Below are 23,032 nucleotides of genomic sequence, written 5' to 3' on the forward strand. Positions count from 1 at the left end.
TTAAATACAACAACAAAAAAAGTAGATGGAGCCAAATCTTGGAGAACCTCAACATGAAAAAAAACATGTATCTTAGAATCTACTTTTTGAATATGTATTTCTTTTGTACTAAATGACCTTCTCTATGATAATTTGTTCCACTATGACGCATGGAGAAACACAGAGACTGGCAGTTGAAAAGATCAGATGTATCCATTGGTCCATCTTTCTCCTGGGAAAGGGCGACTTTGGCTTGCTATTGTACTGTGGATCTTGTGCTTCTCATTTATCCTTTCCCTTCAGCTAATATGCCTCTGGAATTCTCTGTCAGTCTAATTTTGGTGTGTTGAGTTGACTTATTTCAGTGGGTGACGTACCAAAGAGTTGAAGTGTTGGGTTTAATGACAAAAATCACCCTACATTTTACCTACATTTCACTGCAGAGTCCATCCGTCTTCTATGTGAAGGCCATTGGCTACATGGCCATAGCCCATGTACTACTTGGCCCTGAGGCTAAGTTGGCCCAGTCCTTGTTGTGAGTCATGGGGTTGAACCAGTTGCAAGACTGGAGGGTGAGGACTGTGAGCCTGCAGGAACCTCTGGGCTGATTTGGGTCACTTTCCTCACCCTAAAGAGAATAAACTAAGGCCCAAGGAAGTGAAGTCCCTGAGAATTACAAGGCCTCTTAGAGTTGGTGCTGGATGACCACCTTTCCGGCCGGAATTCCTCCTGGTACTGTGTGCACAGAGCTCTCAGCATCACCATCGTCGTAAATAAGCAAACACACACCAACTAAAGGTTCAAGTTTTATATGTTCCCAAAGTCACTATTTCCCTACTCCCAAGGCCACTGGCATTTTGTCAACCCTACTCCTTGCAAGGGCGATACTTGGATATCCCATACCCATGCCCTGAGCACCGTTGCAGGCCACGTAGTTTGGTAAGGCTCAGGGGATAAGGACAGAGAGTCCTCCTGTTGATTGGAAATACTTCAAAATAGCCCTTGTCCTCCACACTGCATGTGGCATGAGGGAGATGAGCTATAAACAAGTTCCCTTGGATTCAGACTTTGTAATAACCAGCTCGGAAACCAGAGAAATCCCTGCCAGGGTTAGAAGTGATTTTATTTCACAGATTCCATGGCGAGATGCCAGAGTGATACAGGGAAGCTCGGAACGTGGTCACCGTTGGGCCTGCTGGCAGGCCTAGAGAGGTTGGATCATCTCATTACATCACTTTTAATTATTACCTCTTGACCTCATTCACTCACTTTCTCTCACCACATCATGTACTGTTTTTAATTGGTCAGTAGCCGAAGAGTAACAAGCTTACTCGAACTTTCCAACATAGAGCCTGAAAACTTGGGCTACTGCGAATTCCAGGGTTTTGGATGGCAAAATCTGGCCAGGACTCCAAAGTAGACAGGGAGGAGAGGGCAGCTTTTTCAACAGAATAACCTCATTTTGAGGCCTGAGTGCCAAGCTAATTTGTTAAAATTACCACACTTAGTTCTCAATTATCCATTTCAAGGATTATTTATGTTGTGGATTTTCAATAGTCACCAAGTTCCAGCCAATCAAAGCAAGGGACAAGGTCAGATGCTAAATCAGTAATTGTATATAAAGCAGGACTCATAGAATCACTAGTAGCTTGGATTACTTCAGAGAAGGCCTGTTGAAATTATTGAGGACATTAAAGTTGAGATTATTTTTATCCCCAAAGAAGAGTTGTTTGATTCTGGTTGATTGTTATTGTACAGATACCTGTCTCTTCTAGGCCTCAGCTCAGCTTTTCCCTGTAAATAAGGAGGATAGACCACAATGAAATTTAAGGTCTCTTCTAGTGCCAACATGCTTTAAGCACAGAACTATTACTTGAAAATACCAAGGGTAGCTGGTAATAAGCAAGTCAAGTAATCCCCACTAGTCAGCTTAGTTTAATAAATAGTCATGGTTTATGGTTCACAAAACCACCAGCCCAAGTGTATTCTGACTTCTGTTATAGTTACGCTGTTTTTTTTTTTTTTTTTATGTCTACCATTCTTAAAAGCCTATAATTGTAGAATCTTTAAAACTTGAAAGATGTTTGGCTTTAGTCTCCACCCTAACTAAGGGTTGAGTTTGTTCTTATATGTTGGTTTCATCTCCTTTTGTTTAAAGAACTGATTGCTTATCAATAAAGACAAATGCTGAAGGGTCAGATGTTACTGAATACCCATTCCAAACCCATGAAGTCCTGAATTGTCATAGTCCCTTGCGTGCTACTGTTTGGATGTTGAAGGTCCCCCAAAGGTCATGTGTGGCAGGCTTGCTCCTTAGGCTGGTGCTCCTGGGAGGTGGGACATACTGGGAGGTCTTAAGGTCACTGTCAGACCCGGCCTCTTCCAGTCTTTTGCTTCCTGTCATGAGGTAAATAGTCTGCTCCATCACCTCCGCCCTGCCATTGCATCCATAATGTGTATTAGAGGCCCAAAGTAATGGACCCACCAAATCTTCTACTGAAACCAACACAGTTGGGAGTAAAAATAAACCTTTTCTCTTTGAGTTAGTTCTCTCAGGTATTTTGTTATAATGATGGAAAGTTGACTGATAGTACATGATGGTTTTTCAGTTATCCTGTTATGATCTTCTCTCTATACTTTACCCAAGAGATGAATGTTTACAATAAAGGGAGGGGTGTGTGAGAGAAGATAATTGTCTTACCTAAAAACCTCACTGAGGGATGTGGTTACTAATCTCTTCTTATCCTCATATGTTCTCCTCCACACATGTCAGGTTGACCGCAATTCTTTATCTCAGATGCCTAGTCTATAAAATGGAATAATCTTTATCTTTCCACCTTACAGTAAGAAGTGGAGAAAAATGAGATAATAAATATGAACATTCTTTGAAATCTTAAAGAGAGAACAAAAAAATGCAGTTTTAAAAAAAATGTAGAGTCAGATAATTCCAGTGGAAAACTTTGTAAATGATCAGTAAGTTCTGTAAAACATTACATTTGATCTCACATTTCCCCCACGTTGGCCTGTGTCTCCATATACCAAATGTTCCATAAAATCTGTAACCTTTATGATCCAAACAAGCTCTTCCCTGCCCTCTCCCTTACCTGCAGAATCTGGGAAGCCAAGTCTAAACCATGTCTGGGTGGTAGGATCTCTTCATTCTGTTCTCATTAAGCTCTGGTAGCTTGCCCCCATCATATAAAAGAAGTATTTTTTTTCCTCTAGAGTTTGGGTATGTGTGTGTGTGTGTGTGTGTGTGTGTGTGTGTGTGTGTGTGTGTTCTTTTAGTTATTGTGGAATTCCTTTTATTGTTCCATTTTATTCTCATACCCAGGCACATAGAAGCACTTATTGGATTGACTTTGTTTTACAAATCAGTTGATTGAATAAGATTTGATAAAATTTCATTAAACACATTCTACCCACAATTTCTGGTGTCAATAACTCTTTAGCCAAACTGGTTAGGGTTAGGTATTCCAGTCGTGGTTGTAAAACAAAGCAAAGCAGAGGTGGCTACAAGTCCTCCACTTTGACCACAGTTAGTTGAGCTGGTCAATCTCTACTATACTTCCTTCCATTTCTTTTTTCTTTTTCTTGAGGTACCGAGGATTGAACTCAGGGGCACTCGACCCCTGAACCACATCCTTGGCCCTGTTTTGTATTTTATTAGAGACAGGGTCTCAGTGAGTTACTTAGTGCCTTGCTTTTGCTGAGACTGACTTTGAACTTGCAATCCTCCTGCCTCAGCCTCCTGAGCCATTGGGATTACAGGCATGCGCCACCATACCCGACTGCATTTCCTTCAATTTCATGGAAAAGGATGGAGAGCACTTGCCTCAGGTTGGAGGGAGCTGTACGTCAGCTTTTCAAAACGGAGACTGTTCTCATCTGACCACTTAATTTGGAAGAAGAAATGTATCACAGTTCTGGAATGTAGTAATCAAGGCAAAGATGATGAAGCAAAATATTTCTAAATTGACAACTTCTCCTGTGCACACGAATAGTATTCCTTCATTTTGGTTGCTTAGCATCAACCTCTTAATGGAGCATTTGAAAACTTTCTTGCAAAATTTCCAAACTGCTCTGTTTCTTGTTTTCTCGAAGACCAGTCCTCTTATTTTTGGCGTTGCCTGATAGCATTGGACTTCAACCCAGCTCTTCATCGCTGAGCGGTGACGCACTGAGAAATTTGATAGAGAAGCACCTGCAGGGAGTGAGGCCCTGGGTGGGCTCTGCCAGGCTGGATCTGAATAAATCCTTAAGAGCAAATGCAGGTGAACAGGAAATCATTTCCTTCTGCTTAACACGGAGCTCCGAGATCTATAGTGATCAAATGCTGAGGCCCAGGACAATTGTGTGCTGCCAAGGCATGTATTCCCTATAGCCTTGGCATTCCTTGAGAACTCAGAAGTTTCAGGACATAACTCAGGGACTGAAGGAGTCTGTCCAGGTAATAGCATAGTATCAGAGTAAATTTCCCTTCCCAATTTGGGAAGTGCATACCAAACCAGAGTGGGTGAGAAGCTTGAGTGGGTGGTCTGCAGAATTCACAGTGGACAAAGAGCTTTCCTTCTCTCCGTGGGGGGTCTATGGAGAACTTGAACATGGAGGTGCCTGTCATTATTCAGTGGACTCCTGAGCAAGTTAGACATAGCAGACGTTCTTGTTGACAGAAGCAAGAGCAATGGAAATAGCCTGCCTGACCAGTGTCAAGCAATGTGGGGTACAGATGGCTCCCTACTGAAGTTGATGAATAAAGACGCTTTGCCCTAGGTCAGGGAGACATTTCTTGCCCCCAAAATTTGTGAAAGGCCCTTTCAGGATGATATGGAGTACCCTTTACTGGACAGAAATCCAGAGGGTAAATTCCAAATCAGCTTTCCAGACACAGTGGACCTGCCAAGAGGCCATTAGGAAGGCATTTGGTGAAATGCTCCAGAGATTTGAAGTTTGGAGAAGAACCTGATGTAAGCAAGTGAATTCACTACCCTCATTCAATCCATGTCTTTGTATTAGATATTCAAGAAAAAGCTCCATTGTTGGCCAATGTTTTAGATTTACAAGCAAGAGGTGATTGATCCTATTACTGAGCCTAAGGGGGAAAGCACCTGTTCAGAGTTTTCATTCATTCAGTCGGTCAGTATTAATTGGGTGTCTCTTGGCACTGGCTCTACCATGGTGAGTTCAACAGGTGTGTCCTTGTCCTCCTGCAACCAGTGGCATCCTTTGACGGAACCTCATTCAGAGGCTAAGGATAGCCTTGAGGGTGATTTTTTTTTTTCCTTCTGGACTCTGGTGTTCAGAGGTTGTGACAGTCACAAGTAAGGGATTTTTCATAAGGCAGTCAGGAAAAAATGAATAGGCACAGTGTTCACCGGGACACTGCATCACTTGCATGGCCGAGGTAGGAGAAGGCTTTGGAGCAGCTTGCATTAGACTCCATCAGGGACAGCGAAGGACAAGGCATTCACTTGACTGGCACTTGCCCCGGCCACCACGGCCACCTGGTCCTCCCGAGCAGGTTGCTGAAAGGACAGGGAGGCAGCTGTGTCCTCAGCTGAACTGATAATGACTCCTTTGATTGTCACCTGCTGACAAAGAGTTGTCATGCTTTCTTCAACCCAGAGAGACATTCTTAGGCAATGTCTTCATTCCAGATGGCGAGACCCAGTCCGTCTGGCACACTGGCGTGGAGTGCATCTGCCATAGGGAAGGAGGGGTCCAGTGTTTGCTTATTCATTCAACAAATGCTCAATGAGCTCCTGCTTCGTGCCAGAGGCTGCGATTTGCTGGGATGTGACAGAAGCAACGAGAGGAGAGCTGTGGTTGATGGGCAGATGAGGACACACTGAAAACAAGTCAACAGAGTGGAGAGAAAGTCACTCCGCTGTGACAGGTGCTCGGAAAGAGTGCACCGAGGGCTGGAAGGGAAGATAACAGGCTTCGGTGGTGGTGGCCAGGGCAGGTCCCTCCTCCTGAGGAGCTGCCCAGAGAACTGCAGGGTGGAAGGGCTGCTGAGCACAGGAGAGAGCAGCACACACAGCCCCGAGGCAGCAGAGGCCTGGGCTGGCTCATGTGCAGCTGGATAGCAGTGGTCAAGGGGGAGAAGGGGTGGGATAGGCTGGGAGGGAGTGGGTGGCCAGACCACCACGACCTTTGCCTTTCCTGGAAAAGAGTTGGGATTTGGTGCAACTTGCTTGCATTGAAGGGTTTGAACAGTGACGTCATCCTAGACACCATTACCAGGTTAATGGGTCTCGACGGGTTACGCATACTACATGAAAATTTTGAGGACCCTCTACTGCCTTCCAACTGGCACTGGGTGTTCTTCAGTTTGTCTTAGCTTTCATTTTTCTTCCCCCATCATTCAAACGAAGCTCCTATCTAATATTAACTTCCATTCCTTATGCTTTGTTCTCAAGCTTTGTGTGTACCATTCTGTCCCCCTTTATAGGAAATTCCCCACCCTTCGAGGCTCTGTTCCCATGGCAACCCTTCCCCATGTCTTTCTTCCATAGTTCTCTCATGGTTTCTCTTTCTTCCATACTTTCCTATCATGATCTCCTTCTCTAACCCCCTTTGTAACTTACAGATACCATTATATTTTATTGATTTCAAGATGTACTTTTTTTAGTATGCCATTTAATTAAATATATATATACATATCAATATACATATTTTAAATTTATAAATGCATAGGATGGCTCTGAAAGGAGGTACAAGATGCATAGATAAGAGTGACTACTCTGGAGAGGAGACCAGGTCTGATCTGTACTGGGAGGCTTACTTTTTATTATACATACTTTCGTATTGTCCAATATTACCAGTTTTCACCAGGCCCTATGGTAATCTGTATAATTGCATTTTTCTCTCCTCAAATGAGAACTCTGAGCTCAGGGACCACTTGGTACTCCCTTCTGTATCCCAAGCTAAGCACCCCTTCTGACACAATGCATCTAAAGTGATAGATGAGAGAAAAAATGCACAGGAAACAATAAGAACTTTGCTCCAGCTGGATCCGAAGGACTCAATTGGAGCATTATAAGAGATGGAAATGTCCAGAGTCGGGTGGGTGACCCAAATGCCAAGCTAAGGAATGCTGATCTCCTCTTAGGGATTATCCTGGACTACACATTAGAGGCAAAGCCAAGAAGGTAGGAAATGGGAGCAGAGCTTCATGTAGCTTTCTTTTATTTTTAATGCTTACTCTAGATAATTTTCTCCTTGATGCTCTCCACTTTAAACAGCTCATGTTTAAAGTTGCCACTAGCCAACTTTTCATGTAAACTGGCTTCAAGACTCCTTTCCTCTTGGCTTTTTTTTCCTTATTATTCTGCAGAGGTCCTGGTTTTATGCATAGTGACTGTCAGATCAGTTTTGAGACAGCTCTGTGACCACTGGGAACCATTAGCACAATTCTTAATTGAAATGACAAATTTCTCAATAAGCCAAGGCACACTCGTCATGCTGGAAACCTCCTTCCCCTACAGTTGGAGAATCTTCATTCGACAAGCATCCAGTGCTTTCTGTGTGCTAGTCACTGTGCTGGTTCAGGGAACCCACAAAGATATGCTCCCTCCCTTCCATTAGCTCCCGTTCTACACATCAGGAGTTTGTCATGGGGTACATAAGTGTCAGGGCGAGGAAACGCTAACCTAGGATTGCTACTCAGCAGGTAGACTACCTTCTTCACCAGATAGATTTAAATTACATGATTTCCATGGCTAGACTAGATGATCCAAAAAATATTTTCCACCTCTTTCTGTGCGCATATCCACATTCATATGTATGTGTGAGTGTATGTGTCTCTATATGTGGGTGTACAAACAACATGCCATTATCCAGAAATGCTGACCCCCTTTCCCTCCAACCTTGTGCTTAAAAACTTACTCCTAGGTCATGCCAGAGGGATAAAATCTTTCATAGAAAGAATATTACTAAGCTGTAAGCACTAGTATTGTCCAAAGTTCAACCTTGTTTATATAATATTATTGTCAAGCTGATGCAAATTTTATTTGCCCTTTTCTTTTTTTTTTGCCCCAAATTTAAAGAGTCAGTTTGTCTGTCTAGCAGCAGAAATAATGGTGACTCCCACTGAGGATCTTTCCAGATGAAAGCACTTTGTTGGTCTCTCTCTGTCATTCTCTCAGAGCCAAAAATAACCATGAGGCTCATTGTCAATTCCTGTACAGTGTGGCATTCATACATGCTATATTCTGGGTGGTGAAGCTATGCACTGACATACAGCTATGTAAAGCAGTCCGTATGTATGCAGCACACACACGCACAGTTAACATCTTGGTTGCAGTCATTTTTAAAAGTAGAATGAACTTGTATCTTTTTAATTTGGGTCGCTAGATGTTACTGCTCTGTGGTCTTCTGTTGTGTTTGTTTAAAGATCTGTGTCTATCCTGCTATCTGTTTTAATGGTTGAGGATGGATGGAATTTTAATTGTATAGATGTATCAGCTACTCAGGAAGGAAACCAGATCTGGCCCCATTAGAGTTTTTTGCAGAGGTTTCAAGTAACAGGAGTGAATGGAAATCAGGGAGCACATATTTCACTGTGACTCAGGAAAGCAAACACTGTCAATATTTGGTTCAAGAGCTTTGCAGTTTTCAAAGAGCCCTTGTGGGACCTTGTAAGGTGAAATAAAACCCTGCAAAGAGCACATCAAGGGTCAGTAGAGATCATAAAATATTCTAGCACAGAAGTCAGAAGACCATTAAAATCTCAGATCCACTATGATATGGAAAAGGTCCCAGGGAGGCCTCCCACACTGAGCGAGGTCATCATGGAGAGTGTGTTTGAATCTGTCCAGTTGGAATGACATATGACCCTGGTCACATCCAGTTATGCTGCTGGAGCATGAAGTGTCCACTTGGAAGGAAGGAGTTCTCTCACACGTGAGCTTGGCTGCCTTCTGAGATGTGGGGTGGGCAATGTGGGTGGATGCCTTCTAGAAGATTAGCACAGAACATGTTTCCACAAAGCCTGCTTAACATACCCAGGTAACCACTTGGTGCCAGCCTCCCAGGGACATGTGGCAAAGACTGCCCTTGGGATTTCCAGCACACCAAGGACTTTCCCATGGCCCTCACACATGGGAGGGAGCCAGGTCTTCAACTGAAGGGGACACATATTGTCACCCAGCCCAACTTGATGAAATTGATTTCTGCTGTCACTGATCACTTCACATAGCAAATGGGCAACCTCTGAGTGGAACTCACTGCATCCCCTTTCTAGGATTGATAACCTGGGTACTGTACTATATAAAGACATCTTTATAATACCTTACATTATCCTCTTGAAGATTTGTGTAGCTATTATGTGTAAATTGCGACTTCTTCCCTTTTTTGTAGGAAAGAATTTTACTTGAAAATATACGGCTTTTATGGTTGTAAGAATATATTCTATGGGCTCTTGGTATTTCCTTTGCTTCTGAGGAACACATACCTCTATTGGTCCAGACAATGAGAAAACAAATGATTTATTTGTTCAATTATTTTTAATACTGGGAATTCAAGCCTGGCATGCCTTACCACTGAGTCACATCTTCAGCCCTTTTTAGATTTTATTTTGAGACAGGGTCTTGCTAAGTTGCTTAGGACCTCACTAAATTCCTGAGGTTGACCTTGAACTTGTGATCCTACTATCTCAACCTCTGGAAGCAGTGGGATATAGGCATGTGTCACCATGCCTGGCTAACAAAGTAATTTAAATAAATTGAGCACATCGGAGTAGTCTACATTTTATTAGTGATCTTTTCCTTATTATCTTTTTCTTTTTTCTTGGGTTGGATGATTTTAAATCTTTTATATCCTAATGAAATTAGTATTTTCCACTCAAATTTAAAATACTTCATCTTTTTGAGCTATATTTGATTGCTAAGTAATTTTTAAAAGAAAATGTCATTGAGGATTCAAGTTTCATGCTTTATCAAGAGACCAGTTCATCTAGTGTAGGCAGACAGGTAGGAGAGGAAAAAAAATCAGCTCTTGTAGGATGTAAGTGAGTTGGTTAAAGTCCCATGTCCAGTGAAGTCACACCGTTGAATTAAAAGTTTCCTTGGTTTTAACAAATTCCTGACGAGAGGATTCTGCTGTCTCTACCACCCATTTTAATGCTGAACAACTCTATAAACGTCTAGCTGTCTCTTGCTTCAGTTTGTCAATTCTTCCATTAATCTTAGAAATATTAAACAGTGGGACATTGCCATAAGTAATACTCTACTCGGGATTGTCATTGGGGGAGAGAATAGCATCCACAGAATCCTCAACCTCATACCCATCTCCATCCTTTGGATAAACCTAGGGCCGTGGTTGTCAAAGTGCAGTTCACAAACCCCAGCAGCTGCATCTCCTGGGATCTTGTTAAATATGTAAGTTTGGGACCCTACCCCAGATCCACCAAATCAGAAACTCTGGAGGGGGAGTCCAGCAATGTGTGTTTTTACCAGCCCTCCAGGAGACTCTGACGTATGCTGCGTCTGAGGGCCCTTTCTCCATCAGAAGTTGAGAAGCATCAGTTACCAGGAAGAGAGAGCCACTCAAAACACCCACCTTCGCCTTCCCCAGTACTTCAAGTGCATCAGGAAGACTGCCATGGAATGTAGCCATCCTACACCTGTGAATGATCCCAGTTCTTTCTGTGTTACTAACCAAAAGAAAATAGACATGCATATAAAGAGATTGTACTTCGCTTGTATATTTGGTAGGTAAAAGAAAAACTTCAGGAATATTGAATGTTAACTGATGGATAGGAAGGACTTCTGAAATCCATCTGTTAACCAACATGTTTCATTTGCCAGCATCTGCCCAAAGCTATTGGGAAAACCACTGCACACCTACCAAAACCAATCACCTGAAATCCCTGGGCTATGGGTAACTTCTCCAGACTGCAAGCTGAGTTGACAGTTTTACATGTTGCATTTATTCTTAGGACATGGGAGGTCTAAAGTAGATTTGGATGGTCTCTGTAACTCCCTTCCCTCTTCCTTTCCAACAGACACCGGATTTGTCAAATTTTATTGACCCTGAAAGAAACAAAACAAAACAAAACAAAATGAAACAGGCAAATATTCAACCACTCTGATCCGAGGCATCCACTTTCCACGGGCACTAGGGATTCCTGAAAACTTGTGACTGTCAGGAAAATTTAGGGTTAACTTTTTAAATCCTAGAGCTTTGGCAAGGGCCCCGTTTCTTCCAATGGATACATGGTGCAGATCTATACCCCTCTATCCTGTGTGGGTTGGTAAAAATTGAGAAGCAATGGCTTAAACATTTGTCCTTTCAGAACTTTTGGCCTGAGTTTATTTAAAGGGAACTTTCTGGTAGTTTTCTGCAACCTGTACTACTCATTGGAATGAGTGGGACATAGATATCATAGCTGCTTCCTTGGACCCATGGCCAGGGAGGGGATGTCACTCAAGGGTTAATGGTGATTAGTGATGTGCAAAATGTGCCTTTTGCACTCAGTCCAGGTTTGTGGAAGATTAGCTGTTCTAAACAGAAATGGAAGAACAGCCCAGAAGAATTGGAAAAAGAATGCGTAGCATGAGCAACAGGATTTTTCCTTCTGTGTGTGGCTATGTAGAGACAGAAAAGGATGAAATGCGGTTTAAAAATTAAATGCAGACTAACTGCTCTCCTCCTCTGAGGAATGCCAGAAAACATTTAATCCAGGGGACACTCTTGACCATTGACCACATTCCACCCACCACCATTCAGTAGAAATCTTCTGACTCTGTGAAACACACAGACATGGTGATTACTGCAGATACTATTTGTCAGTTTTTTAGGGTTGGCATCCCCATGGGTGAACAGTGGTGTGACTGTGTTCGAATTCATGCTACATTCAGCTAGAGAAAAGACTTGCTACGTACAGAGTCCCTCAGAGATTTGAGAGCTTAGGAAATCTCCTAGGAATTAAAACATTATAAAAGAGCAGATTTAAGGGAAACCGGATTTGATCATTAAAATGTCTTAAAATCTCTCATACTGAGAACTTCTTCATGCAATTGTTCACTGAGTAAACATTGGGCTACCCACTGTATGCAGAGTTAGAGATTATAAGCCCAAAGTTTTGAAGTCGCTTTTAAAAATAAATAAATGTGTTTTCATACACTACAAATTCCTACAGTTGGATTTTACTTTCTTGGTTTGTTGTATATATTGATAAGGAAATTTTCTTTTTTAAATGTCATATAGTCAACTCTATTTGATTCTCTGAAGAGTAAGAATTGAACATTTTCTCCAGGCTAAGTTGTTCATCATATCCATAAATAGCAAAGTGTTCCCACACAAGTTGTGTGTGATGCCCAAAGTTTAAGAAAGCAGCTACATAAAATCACAGAATTCTTCAAGCTCCAGGAGCATTAGCGAACATCCATTTCAGTATTCCAGACTTACGAAAGAGCGTTCTGAGACCCTGTAAGCTTAGTGACCTTCACAAGCCCACAGAAGCAGCTGGGGGCACAGTCAAGCGAGGGAGCTCGGTCCTTTTAATCTGGTCCCTGTCCTTCCAGAAGAACCCTCTACATGCACCAAGCTCTTATGGGAACAACTGACTGAGTCCCAGGCACTTAGCATTCAACCACTAAAACAATAAAAAAAGAGTCCATGTCCTTGAGTAGCTCTTTTTTATTTTGTACCAGGGATTGAAACCAGAGGTGCTTAACCACTGAGCCACATCCCCAGACCTTTTTATATTTTATTTAAAGACAGGGTCTTACTTAGTTGCTTAGGGCCTCACTAAGTTGCTGAGGCTGACTTTGAACTTGTGATCCTTCTGCCTCAGTCTCCCGAGTGCCTGGGATTACAGGCGTGCGCCCCTGAGGCCAGCTCCTTGAGTAGCTCTTAATATTTATGTGTCTCAGATCTTTCTCTCCCTTGTGTTACAAACTGGAAGCTTCTGACACATGAAAGTTAAGCAGAGGATTTGTTAGAATCCTTCAGATTGTTTTCTGGGAGATTTATTATTTTTAATGATTGCATTCATCATATCTTTGTGTTTATAAAGCATTAAAATACACTTATTTTAATGTATAGAGAGACGGTACATCTCAAAGTATGAGAGTCATCTCAACTCTCTTGCTTTGCTTTCTTGGCAAACGCTGATTCTTGGTGATAGGAAGTGTGAAAAGAAACATCCTTAAACAATGCATTCCCATAGGGAAAGCAGCTTGGAGTCAGACTGCCGGGGCTGTCCTTCAAACCCTGCCACAGCCAGACTTGGAAACCCTTGGACGGGACCTGAGCCCCCTTTGAACTCTCTTCCCCTTTTTGGAAGATGCCTCATGGAAGACCTCGTACATGTGCGGTGACCTCAGGACAGCTCATACTACGGGGCCTGAACCTTTCCATTTGGTACTTGAGGAAGCTCATTTGAAAGGTGCTAAAGCTCAGTTGGTTGACATGGCTGTGATATGTCCTCAGTCACTGTAGCGATGATGCCGGAGATGTGCCCTCCATGCCCAGTAACTCCTGGTCCCAGAAATCCTGGTCCCAGAAATCCTGGATACCCTGCATGGCATCCCTGGTTCCTATCAGGGACATGAAGTTGGAGTCCCAAGGATTGGATTCCAGGAGCAAAAGTCAACTGAGAATGGAGACCCTCGAGGGAGAGGATTCAGAGCATCAGGTCCTGAAGCAAGACACGCACACTCGCGGGATGAAGTGGCAGGAGGAAGACACCCATGGTGGAAGAGGAAATGGGGCAGTATTTGGGAGGAAGGTCAGATTGGGAGGAATAGACTGTTGGCATGGTAACCAGTGGCCTTGTCCCCCTTTCCACTAGATTCTATGAGAATAAACCCCCCCATTAGGGCAAATGTACATTCCCAGAGAGAGGAGTCAGCAGCGGGAAGTTTCCCACCTACCCTCTCACTGAATGGACTTGACCAGAGAGAGTGTTTATGAAGCAGAATTCTGAAGTGGAGTTTAAGTTCAGGGCGGTCTTCTCTGCTGCCTCCTTGGACTGTAACAGGAGTTCTACACATGCACCTCGGGGCGTAATTTGACCTAAGTGACTCCAGACGTCATCACTGTCTTTTGAACATCTTCTGCCCATCTTTATTAAATTCACATGGGTTTGCTTTTCCCTGGGTTTAGCTTTTCCAGTTAAACTCTTGGAAAGGCAAGGGTGCTTTCTACAGATAACTTTTTTTGTGGAAGTGCTTTATTCTCTCTTTGGGCAGTCAGAGTCCCCGGTGATGGGGGGAAAAAATATATATATATATACACACACACACACACATATATTTTAAACTGGATTCTTAACACAATGAAAAATGTGCATGTAAAAACGACTACTCTGCAAATGACTGTAAGAGAACAGGGTAGTGCTGCTGCTCAGGGCTTGCTGTCAACATAGGCAGGTGTTGAAATGGAGATAACAGGGTGGAGGTAGCAATCCCAGGACTGAATTTCCAAATTCAACATTGATGTGGTTGTTTTGGGTTAGGATTGAGTTAGATCAAGGCTTGCATATTTTACATACTTTGATAGAGTTGTGTTATAATTGGATTGAGAAAATGGGAAGACTTTGGAGAGAGGGAGTCACACGTGAATTTGTCTGTTTATTCTCCAGACTGATGGAGAATTAATTTCATATAATACTTTAAACTTTCAGTCTTAGAAGAAGTTTCCTTTTGTTTGCATAAAGAGCACTCCCTTTGTTGGGTGCAGTGGTATACGCCTATAATCCCATCTGCTCAGGAGTCTGAGGCAGGGGGATCACAATTTCAAAGCCAGCCTCAGCAACTTAGCAAGGCCCTGAGCAACTTGGTAAGACCCTGTCTCAAAATAAAAAAATAAAACCTGGGGATGTGGCTTCATGTTTAAGTGCCCCTGGTACCAAACCTTCCCACCCCCCAAAACTAAAAACTCCATTTTGTTTCTTATGAATGTTGGCTTGAACCTCAGATGCATTTTTGAGTCTATGCAACTGAGAGACTTACAAAATTAAGTTATTATGAACTGGAAGAAAATAAAGGTGATCATTTAACTGGCCTCCAGATGGAAAAATTCTTTCTAGGTATAAAGTAATAGACTGCATTATGTAGTGTCAGGAATATGTATACACATAAGTCAGATTGGATGAACAATTAAAATATAATCACGTGAAAATATGACCAAAATTAGGCTGGAGGTGTGGCTCAGTGGTAGAGTACTTGCTAGCATGTGGGAAACCAACGGTTCAATCCCTGGCACTGCAATCAAAACAAAACAAAACAAAACAAAACAAACAAACAAAGTCATATTGAATACGTTGGTGACATTAACCCTTTGGTGTATTTCTGAACTATGGCAGATGATAGGACTGGGTGTAGCACAGAGGTAAAGCACTAACCCAGCATGTGAGAGGCCCCTGGTTCCCCAGCAACACTCACACACACATACCTAAACATGAGGTGGACAATACACATGGCAAAAAGCTAGTCAGGTCCAGAGCCCATACAAGTTGAGAAGAAAAATATCAAGATTGAATTAAAAATAGGCAAAATACATAAAAAAATTTGAGAAGAAATGTAAACGTCTGGTATATTTTCAGTACTTTGTGAATTTCATTATTAGGATCATGACTGTTGTAAAGACCTTATTCATAAAAGCATGGTGTCCCTTTGTAAGGACCCCCACCAGGACTTTCTCCCACCTCTGGGCTTTTTTGGGCATCTTCTCTCTGTGACCTGGGTGGCTGGCCAGGGACCCTTGTTTTCAGGGGTGCCAGGATGTTTGGAAAGCATCCTGAGCCTGGGTGAGTGACACCTGGTTTGTACACCTCTGGTCTCATTTTCCTTTTCCTCCTCCTCTCTGGTTGCCTCGCTTATGAATTGCTACCATGATATCTGAATTGACTTTGTGAAACACCTCCAGAACTTGCTGGAATGGCAGGGGGTTAAGTTAATCACTGTATAAAGTATACCGAGATGCTCCCCCACTCACAATGGGGTGCTGACCATTAGGCCCATCGCAAGTTGAAACTGTGAGTCTAAACAGCAGGTAACCCCTCTCCCCCACCGAATCCACTGACCTAGCCTGGCAGCACAGCACAGGGCAGGGGCTCTGTGGCCTCCCCTCAGGATCAGGATCGCTGGGCTGACTGTGAGCTGCGGTTTATCTTGGGAATTCCCTCGATTCTGAACACCTGAGTGGAGAACAGTCACATGTATAGGTAGCCTAGACTGATCCCTCATACCCCATCCCTCTTCCTTGACTCCCTTTTTTCTACTTTACTCAGAGATTCAGAATGAAAACTCAGCTGTTCCTGAATGGTGCTACCCCCTGGTGACGAGTTTGGGGGAATGCAGCTAGTCCAATTCTTCCTTCAGGGCTGAAATAATTCAGTTCCTTGTGGTTGTAGGACTGAGATTCCCATATTCTTGCTGGCTGTCAGTCAGGGCTGCTTGCAGATTCTAGAGCTACCTATATTTCTTACCAAGTGGCCCTCTCCTCCTTCAGAGTTAGTAAGCAGTTCATCATGCCTGCAATGCCTCAGCCACATTCTTTTGCAACCAGCTTGCTAGTTAGCTTTCAGTCACTGTGATAAAATACCTGAGATAAACAACTTATGAGGAGGAAAGGTTTTGTTTTGGTTCATAGTGTCCATGGTTGGTGGGTTCCTTTACCTTGGGCCTACAGTGAGGAGTACATGGCAGAGGAAACAGCTCACCTCAGGCACCAGGAGGGGAAGAGAAAGGGTGGCTGAAGTCCATCCCCTTCAGGGGCACGCTTCCAATGACCTAACTTCCTTCCACTAGGCCCCCACATCCTAAGGTCCTACCACCTCCCCATAGTGCCACTGGCTGGAGACCAAGCCTTCAACACATGGTTCTTTGGGGGGAGGGGGCATTTAAAATTCAAACTGCAGCATAGTTGGGGAAAACTCTGGACTCTTAAAAGGCCTCTGGGATTTGATTAGGCCCACATGGACAATCTCCATTGATGAGCTCAAAGTCCACTGGTTAGAGACTTAAATGACTTTTGCCACGCAGTGTAACATAATCAGGTAAAACACCAGTGCTTAGGGTAAGAACTCTTCAGTGTTCTTTTTGGAAATTTGCCTTCATAATTGAAAGCCGATAACTATTAGTTTTTCTTTATTTTTAAGGTTGTTTTTATTGTGTTCCCCATTTTGCTCTTCATATTTATATTTGGTCACTATCTTCTGTTCCTTTTTAGTTTTACTTCAGGACTGATTTTCTTCTTTCACATAAAGGGCTCATGTCCTCTTGTCATCCTTTCTTGCCATCTCTGAACTCTTCACTAGTGACCATAAAGCTCTCCCTCTACCTTCCTCTTTTCCCTCACTGTATCTCACTTTCTTCAGGCCACCGAGGAGATGCATCATGGTCCAAGAGTCTGGAGACCCATATGCCAGTTCCAGTTCTGTCCCTAAAGTGAGTCTGTAGCTCCATCTCTTGGTGTCTTGGTTTCCTCATCTGGTACTAATGAATGTGCCTCCTGGTTAGCCTGTTTGAAAAAGGTGTTGATTTAAATGTCTTTTTAAACATTGAGATCATGTCATGCTAAGCTGCTATGTCTTTGATTGCAAGATAACTCAAGGGATCGGTTTTGGTCTGTTGTACCAAACTGTCAGACACCTTTACTCAGAAGGCCTCCAGGAGTCAGTGAACGGTAGACATCCACCAGTCCTGCAGCATTGAAGTTCTGGGGAACTGGCGAACTTCTCCAAGTGTTGTTTGAATATGTGTCAACTACTCTGTGTATGCAGGATAGCAAGGTAAAGTTCTTATTAGTAAGAACTTTATGATTAAAAAAAAAAATCTAGACTCAAAGCCACTGATTGACTTCAGGAATTGGGGCAAGATTCTCATCAGAAATTAGGATGATAGAGTTGTAAGAAAGGAATCAGATGTTTATACAAAGATAATCACTGTGTTTGGCACATAGTAAGTGTTCAATTAATAGCAGCTACCGTTGCTTTTGCTGCTAAGAATCATGGCAAAGTCTTAACCTTGGCCAAAATTACTTCATAAATGAGAAAATTGCAAAGGCTAAAATGATCATAAGAGGATCATACAGTGGAATCATAATACTGAATTTTTAAACAGAGAACACAGATTAGAGGACCTCTAGGAAGGGAAGAAAATGGCTTCATTCATTCCTATTATAATTAACAATGAGTGTTGAACAGTAAAGCTGTGCTTAGCGGTAACATTTTCCTGTGTCCAGTTGCTGGACTTCCTAACACAACCCATTCATCCAAAAATAGAGCAGGAGGAAATAGAGCGTGTTAGCGTTGCAGTTAGTGTTTCTGGCTAGAAATCAAGTAGCTGGTGGGGGTGTTTTGCTAATCACTTGCATATTGATAGGGCTTAAGCTGCGCTTGCTGGCCAATTTGTGAGGATCTGCCCCTTTGTTGGTGCTTTTCTGTTAGAATATTTCACACAGCCAAGGACCTGAGGAAGCCCTGCCCTCCAGGTTGAAAAGCCATCAATTAATAGGACGAAAATTGCTAGAGAGGCTGTGTGCACATCTACACCGTCATTCAGCGTTCATTAAGAATGTCATTCCTGACACGTGGATAAGAAGGGGGAAGTAGTGGGAGAAGGACAGGAATAATTCCAAGGGAGGTATTCACATTTGTGCAGCATGTGGGTTCTTTGACAGTAAATCCCCTCAGTGGTCCAAGGAACAGAAGTTCCTCTTTATTTTAAAGTAAACAGCCCAGAAGACAAATAACTCTAAAAGGTCATACTAATTGATACGTGGTAGAACTGGAATCTAAACCCCGGTTTGTATGATCACAAAACCCATGAATTTCCCACTTTGAATTCTGACCTAAAGTAAATAATTAGGGAAGTGTTAGTACATTCAGCCAGGGATGCTGGTGGGGCAGATGAGGTGAAAAAACTCTAGAGAACCTCTCCCAGTGGAAAACCTCTCAGTTAAACACCCTTCCATAAGGGTTTCTGCCTATGCTGGCCTCTATTTCTGTGTTAGCTTTCTGTAACTGTGACAAAATACCTGAGAAAATCAACTTATAAGGCGGAAAGTTTTATTTTGGTTCATGGTTTCAGTCCATGGGCAGTTGTTCCATGGCCTTGGGCAGCACGAGGCAGAACTTCATGGCGGGAAGCCAGTGGTAGAGCAGAGCTGCTCCCCTCATGGTAGATGGGAAGAAAATAGAAAAGGGACTGGAGTCCCAATGTCCCCTTCAAGGGCACCCCTTGATGACCTAACTTGCTCCCCATAGGCCCAACCTTTAAATGCTCCATGATTCTCAACAGCACCATCAGCTGGCAACCCAGCCTTTAGTGCATGAGCCTCTGGGCGGGAGGACTTCCAGATCCAAACTGTAACAGTTTTAGAAAGATGGCTGGTTGATTGATGGCTTAAACTATGAGAATTGGTCCAATTTGTGAAAGTGCATCAGCATATTAGTGTAGTTGTTTTTGTTTTGCTTAATGTCAAGTTTTCCTGGGAAGTTCATCTACTAGCATATGGTATACTAGGCATATTGAGTGTCCCCTAGAGGTCCCTTTATTAAAGGCTTGGTCCTCAGGGAGGTGGTAGAACCTTTAAGAGGTGAGGTCTAGGGAGGTTGTAGGTCATTGGGAGTGTGCCCTTAAGAGAATATTGAGACCCCAGTTTCTTTCTCTTTTACTTCATGGCCATTGGATGAACGGATTTGCTCCACCATGTGCTCCTATCATGATTTGCTGCCTTGCTACAGGCCCCAAAACAGCAAGGCAAACTGATCATGGACCGAAAACCTCCAAAACATGAGGCAAAGTCAACCTTTTCTCTTCATAAATTTATTATCTCAGGAATTTTGTTGTAGTAATGGAAAGCTGACTCACATGATAAAAAACCATTATGACATTAGGGGAAAGAACTATAGAATGCTACATAAGCAAAAACTGTTATTCTACTATTTCTGATGTGGGTTTTAGCTGATTGATCTTTTTATTAGGGTAATAGTTCAATTACTAAGAAAAGATTCTTCAGGTCACCAGGACTATCTATTATTCTGAACTCAATTTTGAGAAGGAGATAAATAAAGTCAGGAACAAAGACAAACAAAGACTCAGACTATTTTCACTCTGGGAAGTGATAACTTTTAGGTAGCTGGGAACTTTTTAGGTAGATCTTGGCCAAGCAAGCATTTAGTCCAGTTCAGAAATAGCGCCTTGCCTTCAAATTTCACAGGGTGCACAGTGCCCTCACGTGTGTCAGTGAGCTGATTGGATTCTTACAGTTTTTCCGAAGTGGCCAGCCACATGCTCTCATTCCCAGACCTTCTAGTGACCAGCACTGGTCACTTCTCCACTCCTCCATCAGTAGGTGCTGAGGTTGAAGTTCCCTGGAATGCTCAGTCAGTGAAGAATGACCTGATTACTCATATATGAAGACAGAAAACTGGGTTGTTTTAAAGCTGAACTAAAAGAGTCTTATTGCATTTGTGCATGTATTTTATTAAATATTTTTTAAGATATTGATAGACCTTTATTTTATTCATTTATTCTTATGTGGTGCTGAGGATCGAACTCAGTGCCTCACGTGTGCTAGGCAAGTGCTCTACCACTGATCTACAACTCCAGCCCCTGTATGTATTTTTTAATTTAACCTTCATCTAACCAGAATATTAGATGATCCAAAAGCCCTCCTGTAATTATAGAAATGCAGTGTTGGAATGAGCTTTGGGAATCATCCTTCACAACCACCTCACGTTGCACATGGAAGGAACTGAGGCCCGGAAAAGAATGGCAAGCCACTGCCCCTCAGGACCCGCCAGCCAGTTCATATGTTCTGGGTGATATCTTGCAGGTCCAGCAGGTGAATAACCATATCCGTGTGCACACACCATTGTTTAAACCCTTTTAGAATTGGACCATTTCCTTGAACATGTTTAAAAAGCATAAAATAGACCAAATCCATGGCTTAGACTGTTTGGTTGTGCTGATTTTTCTCAGAATTTACAAAATACAGAGAATTGCAGTAGATCAAAAATAAGCAAATATGTACTAATTCATGCCAGAGAGCTTTCCAGATTTCCTAATCTCGCTGCTCTAGAAGTATAAAAAAGGCATCTTTAAACACTTCTCCTTTTCTCATAAAATGAGTGGTGACCAGCCTTTGGGTCTCACTACCGGGACATTTTCTCTCTCACCCTGCTGAAGTGGACTTGGGGAAAAAATAGAAAAGATTTTGAAGGCTTTAATACTCACTGTGGCATGCTGTTATTTAATGCACTGCAACCTGTGGACTGTTTCAGCACTTCTAATTCTGATTTGGAGAGTTTCTCTGCCTCCCTCACCCCTGTCCCACCTCCCACCTTGCTAGCAACAGTAGGTGATGACTGGCATCTCTATCTAAAGTTCCACATTGTCAAATACACACCTGGAACAAGTTCTTTATTGTGGGCTGGTGCTTGTATAGATTTTCTTTCTAGTAGTTTAATCCTAAACTAACCCCCAAAGGGAGGTGCTTCTAACTGTCTTGGTCATATACAGAGGCAGAGTGTCGGCTCAAACCAAGAGGTCTCATGTAGAGATTGGGGTCCCAGAGCCCCTTTCCATAGCCCTTTTATCAGAACAAATGGAGCATACACCTGCTTGTAATTATTAGGCCCAAATCCCATTCAACTATCAGAGTTCCCCATCTCCGGGTGGAAGGTTCACATTTTTAGGTACATTCATAATATCTGTGCTAGTCAGTTTCCTGTCACTGTGACAAGATACCTGAGATAATTATCTTAAAAAGAGTAAAGGTTTATTTTAACTCACAGTTTTGGAGGTTTCATCCATGGTCATTTGGCCCAGTTTCTGTGGGCCTGTGGTGGCACAGAATATCATGGTGGAAGCATGAGGCAAGGAAGCTCTGTTCACCTCATGGAGGCCAGGAAGAAAAGAGAGAGGAAGGTGCTGGGGTCCCAGTATCCCTTTCAAGGGGATACTCCAGTGACCTAACTTCCTGCCAGTAGGCCCGCCTCTTACAGATTCCACCATCTTCAGCAGCACCATGGGCTGGGGACCAAGTCTTTACCACACAGGCCTTTGGGAAACACCCAAACCACAGCAGTATCAAAAAAAGAAAAAGTTCAACAGGAAGGACCTGGGGAACGTGAGCTGACATTTGTATTTTATTAACACCTGAAATTGGCAAGGTGTTATTTTCAGATTTCGGAGAGGGAGGTCCCATAGCCCACCCAGGCCAAGACTCAAGGACATAGATAATTAGAGGAGACGTCACTCATGATGACAAGGTGGATTCTGAGAATCACCTGGAGAAGACACTGAGGGGCAAGGGCCGCTGTGGTGTGAGACACAGGCACATATTTGGGTGTGTGTGAGTGCACGTGTGTCTTCGTGCATGTTTGTGTGTGCACGTGTGTCCTGTAATCTTGGTATCTGCTAGCACCTGTGAGGTTTTGTTACAATCATTGTTGTGTGGCAGTAGGGTGACCCAGTTGTCCTGGTTTTCCCAGGACTACCTTGGTTTTTGCACTGAGAGGCTGGCATCCTGGGAAATCCCTCAGTCCTGGGAAAAACAGGATGGCTGGCCACCCTGCATCTTATTTAGGGTCATGCTTAAGATCCAGCTGGAGTGAAGGATCCAGAGGAAATTCAAACCTGAGTGTGCAGGGTATAATTACATATGTATGTCATTGTCTTGTTACTCACAGTTAGCGGCTGGAGTTCATCCAGGTCAGTTTATGTGTTCATGTTTTAGGGATTACATGCCTGGCAACAATACTCCCAACTATCAGAGCCAGAAAAAAAAAGTTGTTTAAATTTGAATTTGGCAAGCTGAAATAAACAAACAGGGGGAAAGAGAGAAATGAAAGAGAGAAGTGAAGGGGAGAGAAAGGGAGACAGGGAGGGGCTGGGGAAGGCCCTAAACCCTAGCAGGAAGGTCCCAGCAGAGGTACTCCACCAGCATGAGCTCAGCCAAGGGCACCAAGAATGTGACCTGGAGTACCTTCTCAGTTGCATTTAATTTTTCCCCAATAACAATATTCTTTCCAAACTCAGAATCTAAAGGAAGATGGTCTTTCAGTCCCAAGTGTTGTTTTTCTGTCTTC

The 23,032-nt window shown here is 42.9% G+C and overlaps 1 protein-coding gene across 1 annotated transcript in view; it reads left to right on the top strand.

The window, feature by feature from the left end:
* The window catches only part of BMP6 (bone morphogenetic protein 6), a 156,110-nt gene that overhangs the window by 74,700 nt on the left and 58,378 nt on the right, over positions 1-23,032 (top strand). The gene's annotated exons all lie outside the window — the stretch shown is intronic.

Source organism: Sciurus vulgaris (assembly GCF_902686455.1).
Source record: "Sciurus vulgaris genome assembly, chromosome: 7".
NCBI classification, from domain to species: Eukaryota; Metazoa; Chordata; class Mammalia; order Rodentia; family Sciuridae; genus Sciurus; species Sciurus vulgaris.